This window comes from Lonchura striata, chromosome 2 (assembly GCF_050655825.1).
Source record: "Lonchura striata isolate lonStrDom1 chromosome 2, ASM5065582v1, whole genome shotgun sequence".
NCBI lineage: Eukaryota > Metazoa > Chordata > Aves > Passeriformes > Estrildidae > Lonchura > Lonchura striata.
The window spans coordinates 35,441,509-35,459,741 of NC_140704.1; the positions used below are offsets into that span (position 1 = coordinate 35,441,509).

Here is an 18,233-nt window from a genome sequence, read left to right on the forward strand (position 1 = left end):
AGATATTCAGTGCAAGCTGCTTTGAAGGGTTAACAATATAAGGGTGAGTTTTAAAAGTGTGAGGGGTAGTTGTACTCACCTCTACAAAGATAAAGCTGTTGCTTTGTATGTCAGTTACTTCTGACTGTACTTTTCTCTTTCCCCACGATTGGTGTGCATGTCTGGCAGAGTACAACTAATTGCCTTTCTGAGTATGAAGAAGGAAATTAACTTATTTTTCTTTCTATGCAGAAATGAAGAAAAATATTTATTTTATAAGTTTGGAGTTATGAGAACAAACAACATGACTGGCAGAAAGTTTTTAAAGAATTGTGATTTTTTTTTTTTGTGCATCAAAGAGGTAAAGCAATCACAGAATCTGAGCATAGAGGAAGATATTAGAAACTTTGGAAGGACTGAGCCCTTTTGATTCAACCTTGCAGTGCTTGTCCAGAAATGTTGAAACCCTGCTAAACAGACTCCTATTTATCTGCAAAAATGCATGACGCAAGTAAGGGCGACAGTACTGAGACAGTATTGCAGTGTTAAACAGTATTTTCTGCAAGTCTTTTTGTATCAGAAAAGTAAGATGTGATTCATTTAGTGTGCCTCTTTCCCCAGATATATATGGTGCCATTCCATTGATTTTTTTACAGTATAACATACAGGAGACCAAATCCCAGTGAGGTAGTTTCAGGAATTTATTACTTATGGCAACGTCCATGGTATATTGCAGCAATTAGCAGTGTGCAAGAATAGAATCTTTCTCCTCCAGAGCACCATGGTCATGACAATGCATCAACTATATGAGGATGTTGCACACTTTTATAGGCACAATTAAAAGGATTGAGTGAGTTTGCTGAATATATTCTCCATGTGGGGCAATGCTTAATAGTAATAATTGTATAATGAATGTAGCATGCAAGTTATCTTGTGTGACCTGATTAGTCAGAAATAATGTTTCCACTCTTTGCAATGAGATTGTTATCAGTTTCAATAAAAACAAGTAAGACTACACTTGATGTGAACTTTGTGCTTCTAGCGTAGTCAAATCTGTACATAAAGTATTTAAGAGACAAATTGTGAGGAACAGAAATGGAAGTAAAAGCAGACAGCTTCACAACTTGATGGCAACAGCAATGAAAGTAGGAGATAACTAATTTTGGGAGAGCCTCTATAGCAAAATTGCTTCTCCAATTGCTTCTCCAAGAAGCAAGAAGTCCTGATTTTATCTGTACCCTAAAGGAGGCCAGTTTCAGCCTGATTTCTTTGTCCCCTGTCTAAAAAGATCTCTGTAAGGTATACAAGTTCTTCTATCAGGGATTTGTTAGACTCAAACATGCTTGACCTTCTGACTGTTCACCACACATAGGTGCTGCCCTGCCCATCTCCAATCTCAGCTTATGCTTTACTTGGAGTTATCCATACAGGACAGTTGCCAGAAGCTGAAACCTACCTCCTGCTGAGGTTGTGGTGGGCTCCCTCCCCCATCTCTCTCCTTGCACCTGGAGGCCCCACACTTCTCCTCCCACTTGACCATGTTCCCTCCTATTTCCCTAATCTCTAATTCCAGGGAAATGCTTATTTTTGGGAAAAGGCATGTACTTCAAGAGCTGTTCCTTCCTCTTGTGAGGGGAGCTGTGTGATAGCAACCATAGCAAAGCACTTATTCTGACCCCTCACATCTGCCTCTTTACTTTTGTTTGAGGACCTTCTGCTGAGCTTCTAAGAAAATACCTCATAATGAACTTAGTGCCTTCTAGACTAAATAACTTTCTCAGCATTGGTAGGTGTTTTTTTTTTTTAATGCTGTGACTGTGATTCTTGAGTATGAATGAAGAGGTCTCTGGGTCCAGGATCTGGCTGCCTCATCCCTTTCCTTCTTTCTCAGTCACTCCTGATCCATGGTGTTCAAATACCTTCTCATCTCAAAGGCTTCATCTAACATTCATTTTTTCTGTTTCACAACTTTTCATCCAGTACTGATGGTTTTTCACCCAGTCTTTTCCTCTGTCTCTTCCACATACTTTTGGGACTGTGTCCCCAACCATAGTAGTCCAAACACAGATATCTAGAATACTGAGTGTTGCTTACATCACTAAAACCAGGACCCTCCTTGTCCTTGATGTAAGGCATTTTTTAAACTCACCAGTGAGTGCTTCCAAGCCACTTTACTGCCATTTTATTCCTTGGTGTCTTCACTCTTAGAAATCCTTGCCATGACCTCTGTTGCTCTATCTGCAGGCTAGACAGACAACATCACAGCTTCTCTGCTGTTTTTCCTCCTGCTGCTTCTGTAATGCCACTTATGTCTCTCCATTTTCCTTTGGGAAGACCAGCTGCAATACCATTATCTAGAGCTCTTCCTTGCAAGCAGCAGTGTATTACTCAAGTGCAATGGCTTCTGATAGTTCAGTGTTTTGGTAAATAAACAGTTCAACAGTTTCAAGAAAGCAAATCAAGTTCCACCATCACAAGTTCATTTTATGCAGGGTCCCTTCTCTGCAGATTGACACATCTCTCATGCTGTCAGGATAGTGAGTCCCAAGATATCACATTGTACCTATTTTCCCACCCTTGTCAATCTTTATCTTCTATCTCCCAAGTTCTCATTCCTGACTGGCTTTTAACTATTGCCTTACAATTTTTGGCATGTGGCTACTGGCAGGTGTTCATACACCACTTCTTTCCTGAGCCCAAGTCCCACATTCACGTACCTTTTACTTAATTCCTGATCCTTTGCTGCTTGAAGGTGACACCAGAGTCAGATGGCCATCTTTCAAGGACTCAGGTCTCTAGTGCAGTACCTTCTGGTCCTCCTGTCAATGTTAATAAACTGCTAGAGTCCCCTTTAAAAATATAACTGAATTAAAAATGTGTTTTCACAGGCATGTGCCACAAATGAGACTATCACATGACAACAGGACAATAGCATTTGTTCACTAAATACACAGGGAATTGAATAAAGCAGAAAACAGCCATCAAGAGCTAGTCCTTGAAAAGGCACTGTCCATCAGTCATTAAATCCTTCTGCAGCACATTGCTGGTGCCAATGCAAGAATTTCAGGGAAGTGTCTTTGTATGGTTTACATTACTGCCAAAAGTCAGAAACAAGACGCTGAGCCAGCTGGATCTCCACCTGATCACCTTATAGTATTTTAATTTTCTGTGTTCTAAGGCTGTATTTACAAGCATTAAATATTCCAGGAAGTTCTTGGATGTGCTAAGACAGCAAAGATGAAATTTCAAAGGTGTCTCTAATTTAAAAGCTTAAACAGCAGAGCTGTTGATTACACATCAATAGCAACAAAATGAGAAGGACCAGAGAAGATTTAAAAAGAAAAACCTGTTAATTTTTGGTCATTGTAAGGTGGAAGGTCAAGTGGGGTCACTCACTAGAAGAAGTTTCTCAAGTTTTCACTTTCTGTTTTCTGATCTTGAGATCTGAAAATTTTGAGAGTTGCTGCTAGTTAAAAGCCCGAGCCAATACCAAAATAAACCCCAGGAATTACACTGGGAATTTATTTTGCAACTGCCCCTTGCTTGTTTATATGCTTGAGACAAATTCAGGTAGAACTATTAGAAATCTGTTTACTGAACAAGCAAAGCTGAGGAGGTGAGCACCTCCTGAGTGCAAAGGAGCATTTTGTTCATCATTAACTGACTGAGGCCCGATAATGCTGAGACATCCCTTTGTTGGGAGGATCTGAAGAGACAATCTGTAAGTGCCTGACAGCCCAGCTTGCACAGCTTTGCCAACTTAATTAACACATTTCTTCCTCTGGGGAGGAGGGAGCTTCTGAACTGATGGAAAGAGTCCCCACACTGTTTGTAAAGTCACCCAAGTGCCACCAGCTCAGAGACTTTACCAGAGGGCTAGCTAGAAGCACAGGCTGCAGCTTTCCCTTTTTTCCCCAGTGAGTACCTTGGAGTGGAAAGCAAATCTGTTTCCTGACAAAATGACTCATACAGGCTGCTTGGCTTCCCTTGCTAGGTCGGTGATAGGGCATTTGGCTGTGTCTTCCAGGGTACCTTTTGTATACAAAATACATGATACACATCTGTGATCTGGCTTTGCTCTTGCACCAGTGTGTGTGAGAGTAAACACAGCAGCTCAGGTGACTGATGGGGTGTTGCTAGAGCTAACTAAAAGAAGCAAGCTGGACAGATATGTTCAGGTCTGAAGTTCATGTCTAAGTGTGACTGAGGCACAGCAGCTAAGGAGGGAAACTGGAACTCGACATTCCCAAAGCTTGACCAGAGCAGTGGCACGTGCCTGAGCTGTGCCTGAGCTCCTAGCAGAGGGCAGAGCAACAGAGAGGTTGTATTGCAGCTGGCCTTGCTGGCCAGAGAGCCTGGTTAGCCTCCTCTGCCCCCCTGGTGCATGTGAACTCTCCTGCCAAGAGCCCCACAGTGCTGGGAAGGGAACAAGCAACAGGTCTGGGGCTGCCCCACAAACTGGAGAAAGAACTGCTGATGCTGCTTTCCTCAGTGCTGGTACACGGCTCTGCTGTCAGCTGTGGTTCTTGAATGAAAGTAATTTTAAAGAATTTAGGTCAGTTTGTTTTTCTGCACAGAGGATGCAAGTGTTCAGTGCTTTACCTAGGGGTAATACAAACAATCCCTGTATCCCTCTGTGAGACAACTTGCTCTGAACAAACTTGCTTTATCGTTTTGGTGTGCTCGAGGCTGTTGCTTTGGTTTTAATTGTTCTTATTTTAGCAGCACCTCAAAGATCCTACCGAAAGCAGGGCATCATCTTCCCAGCAATATAGAATGTAAAACAGTGCCCTCCCCAAACAGGTGGTGATCTCAGTATGTCTTGGAGGCTAAAGGGAGGATGCAGTGGAGCAAAGGTGGAGCAATGCAGCAAGGTTTTTGCCCACAGGCATCCATCAGTTTAATGGCCAAGTGGAGACTGGAGGTCGGGTTTCCTGGCACTGTGGCATGCACCTACTTTACCAGTCATCCCAATCATCACATCTGCACATTTGGATTAACATGGAATTTGTCCTCTTGCCCACAGCAAACTGTGTCTGGGCAGGCTGCCTGAGTACTTCTTTTCTAAACACATCACATCAGCCCTTCTCACTGTCAGAATATCACCTCACAAACATTCATATAAGGGCTAGTCCAGCACAACCATCAAAGAGGAGGAGCAACTTAAAGCCAGGTTTGACTCCATAACTCTCCTTAGATAAACAAGTCCTGATTTGTGACCCGTACAAATCCCAGGCTTGAGTAAATAAAACTAAAAATATGACAGGTATATGTTCAGAAGAATTTGAGATAACTCTGCAGTGAAAATTTCCTTCTACAAAAAATGGTGGAAGAAAAGAGGAATTGTGTGGTACAGACATCAGCTATTACTAGAAACCTCTCTGCCAACCTCTTCTGCAAAATTTCAACCTCAAAGGGAAGAAGTGACAGACGTTTAGAAAATACTCCTTATATTGTGATTTTTAAAGAAGTGCTCAAAACACAGGGGTGACGTACAGCATGACAGGATACCCAAGGTTACATTAGGGAACTAAATAATTTAAAATTAGGAATCACCATGTGAACTAGCAATTGCATCTCAATCAGGATGATGTTATTTATCTATCACCAGAAGCACACATGGCTGTTAGCAGACAAAAGAAAAAAAAAAAGCCCTCCAGCATGAGTTTGCTAATCATAATTAGGCATAATCAGATTGGAAGATACTTTGTCAATTCTTTTTGTTTTGTTGTGTTATATTTTTTGGAAAGGGCCTATTTACTAAAAGGGAAAGATTTTGCAGAGAGAGATTTACATAAAGAAATTTCCTATGCAACTTTGCTGAAAAAAAACCCATTCATACAAGGAAATGCTTTAGACATTTCAAAATGAAAACATTTGCATGTGAAATTAACCTAAGATTTGTAATGATTTCTCCTGTTGCAAATTGTAAGGATCTTTGTTTTTCACTGTGCTTTGTTGCACAACACATTCTATACACTGCTTATTGGTATAATTTTTTGACTGTGGGGTGCAATGAAGTATGAAACTGTATCAAGATTGGGGGTCAGGATAGTGCTGGGCATCACAGACCCACTTAAAGTATCACAGAGGCTTAGAAACACAAACAGGTTACAGACTGCATGGGCTGAGAGCAATCCAAGCAGAGCAGTAGAGAAAGAAACGTCATAGAATTTCTCCTGGAAAGGGGCCAAAGGAGCCTCAAGGGCAGGTGAATTGATAGAGCTTAGGGGGAGAGGGGCAGCAGGGGAGCACAGTATGATACAGAGCTATTACTAAGGAAATGGCTGATCCAGGAAAGGATGTGCTATAAGGAAATGTCAGCATGAATATTTCATATGTTGACCCTTTTTGTAGTTTTAACATCTTAAAAGACAGTGACTGTAATTGACGTTAGACTCTGGAAGAGAATGCAATTCCTGTCCCAGGAGATTGACGTGTATTACCCCAAAATGCAGCTCCAGGCTATGTTCTGCAAGGTGACATGCACTGCTACATGTATTCACTGAAGGAGCATCATCATTATCTCACTGAACCTTAATTTCCCGTGGAATATCACCCCTGTGCTTTTTTCTTTCTAGCTAGTGTTGCAGTTTCATATATAAGGGCTCTTGTAGAACAGAAAGGTATAATAAAGCTCAGCGGATGCAGGTTGAGACCAGACAAGTTCAGACTGCAAATTAGCTGAGGCATTTTTGCTTATCACTGAAGGTAAGTAAACATTAACAAGGGCTGTAGTGGATTTTCCACAATTGGAAAGCTTAACATTATAATTGGTTGTTTTTCTAGCACCAAACACTGCTAATGATTTTTGCACAGGCATTAAGAGAAGGGCATTCTTTGGTCTGTGTTATATGCAAGACCAGACTAGTCCCTTCTGGCCTAAGTTGTTGATTACTCTAAAGCAAACTCTTGTGCCCTCAATAAGAATAAATTTTTGAACGGAAAGCTAACTACAGATGCCTCAGGTTCTAGAAAAACCCTTTTATTGTGAAAGCTATTTCCCTGGCTCTAGTGTGTATACAATGGCACCCTGTGTATGGTATATGCATTGGAGCCCTTTAAATGATACACCCTCTGGTAGCTGTGCAGCATCTAATATCTAGTGTGGGAGTGAAAATAATACGTGATGTGAAGAGGTTTATGCACTGACCTTAGTATTGCCTAGCAGGCTTCTTTTCCATGTTTTGACATCACAGTCCCTGCTGTCCTTACCCATGAAGTCTTCCAAGCAGAGCTCCCATCTGCCTGCTCCCCAGGCTCCATGGAGGTGCCAGGACCTTGCATTTTTGGAGTGCAGGACTGGAGCTCTTGCTGCTCTCTGGGCTATCTGAGCTCTCTTACTCTTGGAGAAGCCTTTCAGTGAGGAACTGTTTCCAAGACAGTCGTTCTGCTTCGCAGCAACAGTGTTTCACTACCAGACATATTCCTTGTTCCACCCCTATAGCACACAAGGAGTGCAGACAGGAACTAGCTGGCTGATTGACCCCATGGACACACAGCCACCATGGGAGCCAAAGAGCCTTCACCAATCACCCCATTTGTCCAAGCAATCCAAGTCATGTAATTCATAAGCCAAAAGCTTGGAAACTGAGCTCTGCATGCACTGAGAGCACAGACCTCTCTTTGAAGGAGCTGGGCAAAGAGCACCTTCTAGGTGACCTCGGAGAGGGGGGTTTGCCAGGCAGTCTGTGCCACAGAGATGTGCCCTGTTGACCATGAGCAAGGTTATGTGCTCTTCTGACCCAGCCACCCTGGGAGCTGTGAGTGCAGAACAGGAACAGAGCATTAGAGGACCTGCAGCCTACTCCTGGTGCTGAAAATTAAGTACCTACTGAAGTGCTTTGCTGATCAAAGCCTTTGCACAAGAGACTTTTTCACCAAAGAGTACAATGCCATTGTCTTGTGGCACTTCACACCAACCCCTACAGTCAGTTTCTGTCTGGGAGATGTAATAAGAAAGTCAATATGTATCAAGTAGAAGATGGAAGAACAAACCCCAAAATTGGCCTTTACTTTGCTACAGTTTCATCAAAACATCTTTGTTGTCATCAAAAGGAACTTGTTTGTTCCAAGTCAATTTAAATATTAATATAGGTTAAAACACAGGATAAATCAAAACAAGGAAAATATTTTACAAATCTATAAACTAGACAGAACAAGCTGCCAGCTGGGAAAAATGCTAAATGGTCCCTTTAAACTACTCTGTGGAATGTGAGTTTGATCAACCTAGTCCAAGCCACGTTAGTATCATAAAAGCTGAGAGCAGTGTTTTCTCCCAAGGGTTTCCTTTGAGGGATATTCCTCTCAGAGCACAGTATCACAGAGACAATTAAGGATGATAACATTTTTTGCATACACCAAGTAACTGCTGTATCAACACTGATCAAGATATTTGGAATTATTTTATTAAACTGCACTTCCAAGTTCACAGTATAGTCACCAAGCTGACAGAAGCAGTAAAGACTAGTGAAAATTATTGTACCATGACCCTGTGAGCTATTTTTGATAAGCAAAAACTTTCCAGGAAGCTGATAGGGGAAAAAAAAAAAAAAAAAAAGGTGTTCTCATTAACAGTCTGTGCACTTACTCAGGTGGAAGACAAGGTGGGTATGTTAGGAGTCTTTCTAGCATTGTTGGCACATTCTTACTCTTCCCTCTCAGATTAATGGGCATTAAGGTTCCCAGGTCTCAGTGATGGTTGCAAGCTTATTACAGATGCTGCTTTGCTTGTATATCATTGCTGTCCCACAAGCCTATAATTTATTGCTTAGAAAGGATTTCTGGATATTTTCCCAGATGTAAAATCACAGAGGGTTGTATTTAGTGCTCCAGCTGACGACAACCCTACCTGCATATATTCTTTCTCTCTCTCTCTCACACACACATACTTGGCTTTGAACTCTGACATTTATTTTATGTCATAAATTCCTTCAATTAAGCAACACAGTGCATTAGGATAATTGTTAGTCCCAGCTTGCATTATCTTTTGGAATAGCTAAGTAGAATTCTAGTGATGTTGTTGCAGTTCATATCATACATACAGTCTGCTAATAGGCATTTAAGGAGGTATTGGTGAAGCTCTTGCTATGGTAATGCCTTTACTTCAAGGTTATTTATATTAAAAGGTGGCTAGTCTTTGTAAGGAAAAACACAGCATACCTCTGTGCTTCCTGTACAATAACATGATGCAACACCTTTCCTTCTGAAGTTATTATCCTGGCTTCTCTATATACATTTTCAGCCATTATGAAAATTCAGGCAGGCCTTAAAACAAATTGAAAAGATTAATTCAAAGGTGCTCTTGAAAATTCAGGGCCATAAAATGGGAACAGAAAAAAACAGCATGATAAAAAGCAGTCCAGTTCTGGGCTCATTTGTTTAAGTCAGACTTCTCAGTCCTTTCAAACAGCAAGATGATCCAATGTTAACTAAAGTTCAGAAAACCCATGTCATCACTCAGAAACATGCAGCTCAGAGAAGAGTGAAACTCCCATCCTTTTTCTAACTATGCAGTCCAACTTTGCAGAGAGAATTTTTTCCCTTGAGAAATATGAGGGGACACAGAAGGATCTGGAAATCCCAACAAGCACCACTGGATCATCACAAGGTAGCACTTCCATCAATAACATTGCTTGTCATTCAGTCCAAAATGGTTTCCTTAAAGTAATATGCCAACTCCCAGGGCCAGAGCATCCTCACAACTAATGGATGATGGCAGGGACAAAGTGTCTACCAATCTTTTTGCTTTTTCAACAGGGAAACAAGAAATTGTTTTTCACAGAGCAAATGTTTTCACAGCAGCAGAGTCCACATGTCTCCTGTCCCAACACATTGCTAGGAGAGCCTTAGAGCTCCACAGGACTGCCTGTCTTCACTGTATTGATCCCTGCTGCAGCAAGCACAACAGGGAAACACTTTTAATTAAATAGTCACCCACTCTCAAGTCTAACAGTTATTGCTGAATCACAGCTTTCTGACCACTAAAATCATGTTTTGTCAGATGTTTTCAGCAGTCCATTATACACAACCCAGCATTATTTTGCATGGAAAGGGCAGTGTACTTGCTTTTTTAGAATGACTCATTACAGACATGGAGTATTCACACCCAGAGCAATAATTAACATACTTCCAAGATGGCATGGAAAGAGGGAGGTGGGGTGCTGTGAGGCTTTCCATTGCTCTGGGATAAAAGCTTTTGTCACACTTTACAGTACCATGCCGTTTCCACAAATTTGCCCGTAGCGAATCATTTGTTTCTGGGGTGATTCATAGGCACGGCTGTTTCCCATCTTCCTGGGGGCTATCTGCAGCACAAGGCTTCTCACAGCCTCAGCAAGACCCACGCTTGAGGAGGGCTGTCACCAGCATCCAGCCTGGGCTTCTTTTCTGGAGAGAGTGGGTGATAAGGACGGCAGGCTGAACAATGGGCGCTCCTCCACAAGCAGATTAGCCTGGCCCTGCAGAACATCATGTATCTTTTAAGGGATGCTGTCAGGAAGAAAACGGCAGGTCAAATCCTTGGTGGGAGCAAATTAGCCCGGCTGCGTCAGCTGCACTGCAGTTGGTGGAGCAGCGCCAGCTGATAGGAGCTGAGGATGTGACCCTGTCTATCCAGGAAAAGCAGTGTGGATCTGGGACTTGAGCAGTGCTGGAGAAGAGATTACTGGACTCCAAAGCTGGTTAGCTTTTTGCTTACTTTTCACCGCTTGTGCTGTCTCCCACGCTGCTAGGTGCTGACAGGGCTGGGCAGCTCTGGCCTCTGCAAATGCATTTCTGGCTTTCGTGGGATTGCAAAATAACTGCTGTAAGGAGGCTTTCTCACTAAGATTAGAAAACACTGCAAAAGGTTCTCAAGCATACTGAATTTCTATTACATGGAAGGCTGCATCCCACCCCTTCTCTCTTCAAGTGAAGGGGACCTGATACTGAGGAATAGCAGCAGCAGCATTTGCCCTCTGTGCCGCTTCAGCCCACTGGCACTCACCAAGGACCCTCAAAGGATGTGAATCTGCAGCTCTGCTGCAGGGACAGCAGACAGAGGAGGGAACCGACCCTCCCATCCCCTTGCGAGGCACAAACATGATGTTCTCTGTGGGAACATCAAGTGCATTTTAAGGACTGACAGAAATGTCATAGCGCATCACAAGTGCTTTCATTCCCTCACCAGAAATAAAACACGTGTCAGGTCACAGAAGGCTGTTTTCACTCTTACCAGCAGTGCCGGCTGTTGTCTGGCTGTGAAGGACCTCCCAGCCTCTCCAAAGGCATTTTTATGCCAAGGAAACAAGCATCAACCTAAATTATTCTATGATTTTATGAAAGTGTTTTTCCTCTCTTTCCTTTTCAGTGGTTTGGTTATTTTTTGGTCACTCAAGCCTGAAATAAAAAGCCCAGCTCACTGGAGCCTATTGGTCCAGATACAGCTTAATTTGCTGAGGTTTTGATATCACTCAAACTAGGATTTATCTAGCTTTCATGGATTGTGGTTAAACTTTTTGAACAGTTTGCCCTTCAGGATTTCCCAGATGTCTCAGCTGACACTTTTCTGGCATATATTTCAGGGGAAAAAAGATGCAAAGAAACACTGTCACTCATCTAACTGGATTTTTTTTTTTTTCCTACAGTGCTATAGTAGTGTTGATAAATACTAAGAAAAATTGGCTTTAGATCCACTTTTCTTTCTGTCTGCCAGGACATGTCCAGCTTCAGTTTGCTGGGTGATCAGCAAACTCTGTTGGCAGGTGGCCTGTACAGTATTGTCCACAGTTTTGGCCTGCTCCTTTCACATTCATTTTACATCCAGGATTTAAAGGGTTTCCCAGAAGTTATCTTGATTCTCTGACACTGTGCAGGCGGCATACTAACAATCACATTTAATGGTAGGTTTTCAATTAATGCTTCTTATTCAGTGATCCAGTTGCCAAAAGCTGTTTGTTTTATTAATTCTGGGGAAAATCTGCCCCAATCATTTGCCTGAATCTATGCAGTACCTAAACCATTAAATCAATTTTAAAAGGCCTTAAGGGATGTGCATATAACCCATCGTATAACCCTGAGTGTGTCTGATTCCTAAATTAGGTAAATCACGCCTATTAGTTTGTGGCTAATATTTTGCTTGCTAAAGTAGGTATCATACATCTATGATTCATAAAAGCAAAGTCTATGGATTAAGTTAACATACAAACTGTTGAGGGCTGAAACAGATCCATGCTTTTGGCAGATCAGCTAGAGGCATCTGTATCACACTGATGCTGGTTTCTATCAGCCTTCTGACTCCAGATGTGTTTGAACCTAGAGGTATTTGTAGTTTTCCATCTTTCCAGGACAAGCAGAGTGCCTTCTCTGGGTTGACCCATACATAAACATTCAGGACGCAGCCCAAGAAACTGACACCTCTAAACTCACTACAGACCCTACAGGATTGCTTACAGATGGAGAGGCTTGTTCCACTGCATTTGCAAAACATTTTTCTCTAAAGTATGCAAATGCTTGGTCCTTTAGTTTCTGGGACTAGTGACCAATTTGCAACACTGCCCAGCACAACCAAGTGTATCAAGTTTACACACTGGTACTTGGACACTTCCCAGATGCAATGGCCTTCCCACAGAAAGGGCTACATTTCCTTTCTGCCTGCTGAGAACTGCTGGAACTGCCCTTTAAGATAATTCAGGTCAGTAGGAGGTGGTGGCAAATTACGATTGCACGTACTAGACATCACAGCTGAGAGAGCTTAGTCAGAGGAAGGCACACACTTGTAATGTTAACTATTTTCCTGTAATGGTAACTATTTTCCTGCTATATCTCCAGTCTCTGTGTCTGCAAACTCTCCTGGGTTCCACACAGATGCTGCAGTTCCCACGTTTCCTCCTCACACATGGTCAGCAGTAACACGTCTCTTTGTGTTGCCAGGACTCTGGTCACTGCAAAAGGCAGAATAACACACATGGGTTTTCTTTTATCAGTAGCTTTTGCAGCAATCAGTCACAGTTCTCTAAAAACTGCCTCAAGTGAGAATCAGTCCTGCTATTAGTAATTTGATTTCAAGGTGAGCTCATGGTCATGGCAAGTTCCCAGCACAGTAATTACTTGGGGTGCTTTAGAGCAATGAAATCTCCTGGAGAATTTGATAGAGTACTAATTATATCAGAAAGGTTTTTAATGATTACTTTCTGTATAAAGATGGAGGAACAAAATAAGGCATATATTCTCCATATATCCTGAGTGTTGGCAAATAAATTTTCCTTGCATGAGGGGCCTCATGGTTCCTCTAACAAGAAATATGTCAGTGCTCACAGGAGCTCTGGCTTACTCAGAGTCAACAAACAATTGCACCTCTCTTATGGCACTACCCAAATTCCATACCTCTCTACACCATGTACTTTAATATAAAAATATCCTCTGGAATTTGTGAAGTTTAAGACATTATTGTATTATAAACACACATTATTTACAAACTATTTAACTTATGAGTTTGACACTTCATAAAGTATAATTTTTGGAAAGATTAACACTTTTGAGAGGATCTTCTCTTTGAGGAAAAGTGTAAATAGTCGTATGTTGATATTACAATACTGAGCCTTTCATTAAAGTAGAATTAGCTGGAATCCAAACACACTGGGCCTGAATTTGCTCTGTTCTTCAAAAGGATAAGGAATATATCCCTTGCACAGCAAATAATGCAAAGTCTAGTTCCTAAGCCTCTTTTTATAGTTAATTTACTTCTTCCCTGGCCTGAGGATGTTTGGTGATGAATGATAATCTAAGTACTACAGATCTTCATTCCTAAAAAAAAAATCTCTCCTAACTTTGATGTGTTTAATGGGTTTGGGTTTTTTTCATGGCATTTGGTAAACACTAAGACTGGAGAGGCCTATGCTTGGTCTTTGGTAGCTGGGCACCTCAGCCAGTATGAGGTGCCTCATCTGCACAAAAGCTGAGCTCTTTCCTGCTGCCAAAGAAAACTGCAGCAGCTTCTTTTACTTCAAGAGGAGTTGGAAATATGGAGCATCTACTGGAGGACCAGGCTGCTCATATCCAATGCATATATGGAGGCTTGGAAATTTTGGCCAGTGTGTCTAACTTTTTTTTTGGTCATCCGCACCTGATCTCATGCAAGTGGTGAGAGAGTGCTGTAAGGGAGAGGTATCATTGCACAAACTGACACAAGTTTGTTCAAGAACAACCATGAGAGGAAACACCTGCGTTCCACCACTCCCAGTGAGCCATCTTAACACCATCTGTGGGGTTTTTTGAACTATAGGTGGTCTGTGATTTTTAAGAGTTCCTTCTTCCCAGGACACATTGTTTGAAACACTGCCCACAGCAGCACTTCTTGTCCACTGCTGTAGTGCAATATGCTGACGTGTCCCTTGGTTTCCACAGCAATTTCATGTGTATGGAGAATTCTGTCCCATAGTCTTTTAGCAAACCTATTGATGGCAGTTCCCAAAGTGAAGGGAGTGATATGAGCTGCATGTCACAACCACATGAAGCCTTTTCACCACAAAGGAGAGAGGTCTGTCAAGTAGCACAAAGCAAGGAACAAGGAACCCTTTCAGGCATTGGGAAGGAAGGTCAGTAGATTTGAAACTATCCAGGTAGTTTACTTGGGTAAAATACATTGCTCTTCCTTAGTTTAAGACACTGTGATGTTATTCAGTGCTTAAGAATTACATTTGTTGTCTCTTCTTTCCTCAGATTATCTTCCCTAAACAGCATTGAAGGCTACTCTTTTTTGCCAATAAGTAAATCTAACATCCATTTAAATATGTTAGATACATTCTTACCCAAGAAACTAAGAAAGAAAAGTCTCCAGCATCATCTTAGATGAAACCAACATGTTTAGCATGCTAGTCTGCATTATTAGCTTCAGCAGTTTTCAGAAGTGATAACACCAAATTCCCACAAAAATAAAATACTGGCTGTCATTTCCTAGTGACTGGTTTTTCTGATTTAGGAACTAGATTATGTAGAACAGATGGGGCCAAATTTTACTCTCATTTGCATCAGCATAAGTCAATTTATTTAAATGACAGCAGTTCCTAGCGCAGTTATAAGAGACATCTCTTTTTGAAGCTCCTGGAACATCACAGCTCAACAGCAAAAAAAGCAAAGGAACACTTTCAAAAATCTTTGGTTAAACAACCAGTAAAATTAGATTATTTAGGAAGTATATAGAGCTGTCACTTAAAACATCACCAGCACTCTATGAAGATGGAATAATATAAAAATCAGGGAAATACAGTAACAAATTCAGTAATGGTAATGCACAGAAGAGCACCAGGAAAAAGCCACCAAACAGAAGCAGAAATATCACAGAGTGCAGACTAAGAAGACTTCTTGCTCAACTTGAATATATGTTCTAGTTTTATATAGAGAATAAGTTATTTTACCTCTTTAATATGAACGTAGAATTTCTACCGATGTTATGTATGTGTATGTAGGTGTATAAATATATATGGGAAATTAGTACCACATCTTAAAAATGTAGCTGGGGTTTTAATATAAATATTGCTTGGTGACTATGCCATGAAACAAATCTATTTATTCTATCAATGTTTATGGGCTGATCTCCTGAACACGACCTGCACACAGCTGAACAGATGCATTTTCTTCATGTTCATATTTGCTGTTGGCTGTTTCAGGCTTGTCTGTTTCTAAGGACAGGGTAGCTGAGGAAATCAAAAGCATGGGGTCAGAGGACAACACAATGGATTTTAGAGTCTTGGCACAGGAAAGCTGGGGAAATCTGTTTGATTGAGGATATCTACTGTTCTGGCCTGAAAAAACACACATTTCATGCCCACACGTCCACCACATGGCTGCAGTGCAGCCAAGCTCTGCTGTACAGGACTCCCAGCGTGTGTAACACTGACTCACACCCTTCAGAGGGATTTATCCAGGCACGTATGGTAAGGAGTTTCCTGGGGTGCAAACCAGAATCACTGAAAAAAAGCAGCCAGTTGCAGTGAAAATACAGGAAATATCCCATGATAGACCTTGGAGGAGGCTGAGCCTTCCAGCATGAAAAGCTCTCACACATCTCAGGATGGCCAACACCATGGCCTGGGTGGTGGCTCATGGAGCACCAGCATGGGGCTCACAGACCACATCAAGGTATTCTGGTGGGAACTGTGTGTCCCTGAAGCACAGTGGGAAGGATTAACCATCCTGAACAGAAGAAGCCTTCTCCATTTTCAGCAGAATGAAGCTATTTGGAGAAACTGTTTCTGAGAAGAATACACTTCTGTTCAGGCACTATTTTGTGTGTGCTGGATTTCACACACAATTTACCAGACTCAAACAGGTATTTTAGTTCAGTCCTGCCAGTGCTGACAACATCTGCCTCACCTCCAGCCAAAAATCCCTTGTTCCCCACACTCACCTGTCTAGTTAAAAAGGTGGTTCCCCTTGCAGACCTGCCTCACCAGCACAGCCCTGTCACTGGTATGTCCCCCTCCACCTGGCCCAAGCTGACAATCAGATGAGCTGGTTCAGAGGGTGTGGGATGAGATTCAGTGGAAACAAGCTTCCTCTATTACTCTTGGTTCCCCTTTGCCAGCCACAGAGGTTTTGAGTTATTCATGTCTATTGCACCAAAGCACAGATTATTAGTGGATGTGTCAGCCTGTAATTTGTTTCACAAAGTGAGCCCACATGCCTGAGTGGTTCTGTTCCCCTTTCTTTCAACAAAGCCAGTCCATCCTTTAATTCAATTACAGCCTTTTTTAGCTGGCTTCCTCACAGATTCCCAGAAAACCATCCTCTTTTCTTTGTAGATGATAAGTGTACTAGCACCCTGGATTCTTGAACTCCATTTTTATGCAAGCTACAAAGATAAGAGGACTGTGTTTTTTCAATCAACACACACTGATCCTCTGAGATGAAGAGCTCTTGTCCTGCTCCAGAAAGCCCTCTTTGCTTTAAAGAAATGCTCTTCAATGTGTGCTCAGCACTTGCAAGACCCCACAATTAAGTCATTTCCTGAAGACCACTAAGTGAGTTAGAAACAGTGCCAAGAACTTAATACGGCTTCCTGAATCCATCCCCTGCTAGCCATGAAAACAAAACCATGCTCTGTTTACACAGAAATTAAATGTCACTGAAGTTTTACTATTGCACAATTGCCTTCCATTTATAACTAATTTTTCTCTCAGCTCTCTTTTCCACACTTTTCATATGGAGCATTAATTTCCCTGCTGAAGCTGCATGTTTTCTAGATGTCCCAAAGGGAGAATTGCAGCTGCTGGCCAGATTTGGGCCCTGAAGGGCTTTGTGTGCCAGCATTCCCCTCTCCTGCAAAGGAGACATCACCTTCTCCAGTCTCTTATGTCTTTCTCCCAGCCCCAGCACTGGATTTGTCTGGGTTCTGCTTCAGGAGGGAGGAGGCTGAAAAGGAAATAGGACACCCTTCTCCTCACCTCTCTTTGAAATAAGGGTCTCCTAAAGACAGGGTCCACAGCCAAGACTAGGCAAAGTCTTCTCCTAGGCAAAGTCTTCTCTCTGTCAAAACAAGGGAAGAGAGACATTCTACAACCCAGTGTCTTCCCTTTGCAACTCCTACTTCCTGGAGAAGGGCTAAATTTCAGGGCTGGGGAAAGATTCAGCATCTTGCAGCCTAGAAACTCAACTGGAGTGACATCAGCTATAGTGGTCTAGACCCAAGCAACATATGGGAATACTGCTGAGCTGCTGTTTATGTCATTTCCACCCCCATCTCTCCAGCATATGGTCTTTTCCTCTCCTATTTGTTATCAGAATTGATACTGCCTATATCAGACTCTCAGAGGGGCTTTTCCTGTCTCCGTACTATTTATCTTTTCCCACCTATGGTTGCTTATCCAGTATTGTAAGATCCCTGCTTCTTAAACCACACAAATTTGCATGTTCCAATCCAACTGAAAATGAATCCACATCCAATCTGCTGGCATTTGCTCCACACACTGCTGTGCTGAGATTCTTTTGTCACTCATGGCACTGCTATCACCCCCTCGGGCTTGTCGTCTTTTCCAAGGGACCACAAGCCACAGCAGTACTGGTTCCCAAATGGTGTTGTCTAGGGGTGGGAGTTTGCTCAGTTTCAGTCTGTGTAGCTCATGATTTTTATCTAGTCTGTCAGAGATTCACATCACTTTCTGCCTAGGGTCTGCTGCCAGGTCTCAGAGAACTGCCCGCTTCTGTGAGCTTCACCACAGCTGGGGACTTGCATCTCAGGCTATATTTTGATGATCTTGTCAAGGGTTTAGCCTTTA

The 18,233-nt window shown here is 42.1% G+C and overlaps 1 long non-coding RNA gene across 1 annotated transcript in view; it reads right to left on the reverse strand.

The window, feature by feature from the left end:
- Positions 1-18,233, reverse strand: part of LOC110474619 (uncharacterized) — a 118,792-nt gene that overhangs the window by 25,390 nt on the left and 75,169 nt on the right. The window contains exon 4 of the long non-coding RNA XR_002466104.2: positions 80-17,484. This is a non-coding gene — a long non-coding RNA (uncharacterized LOC110474619). The remainder of the gene's footprint in view (positions 1-79; positions 17,485-18,233) is intronic.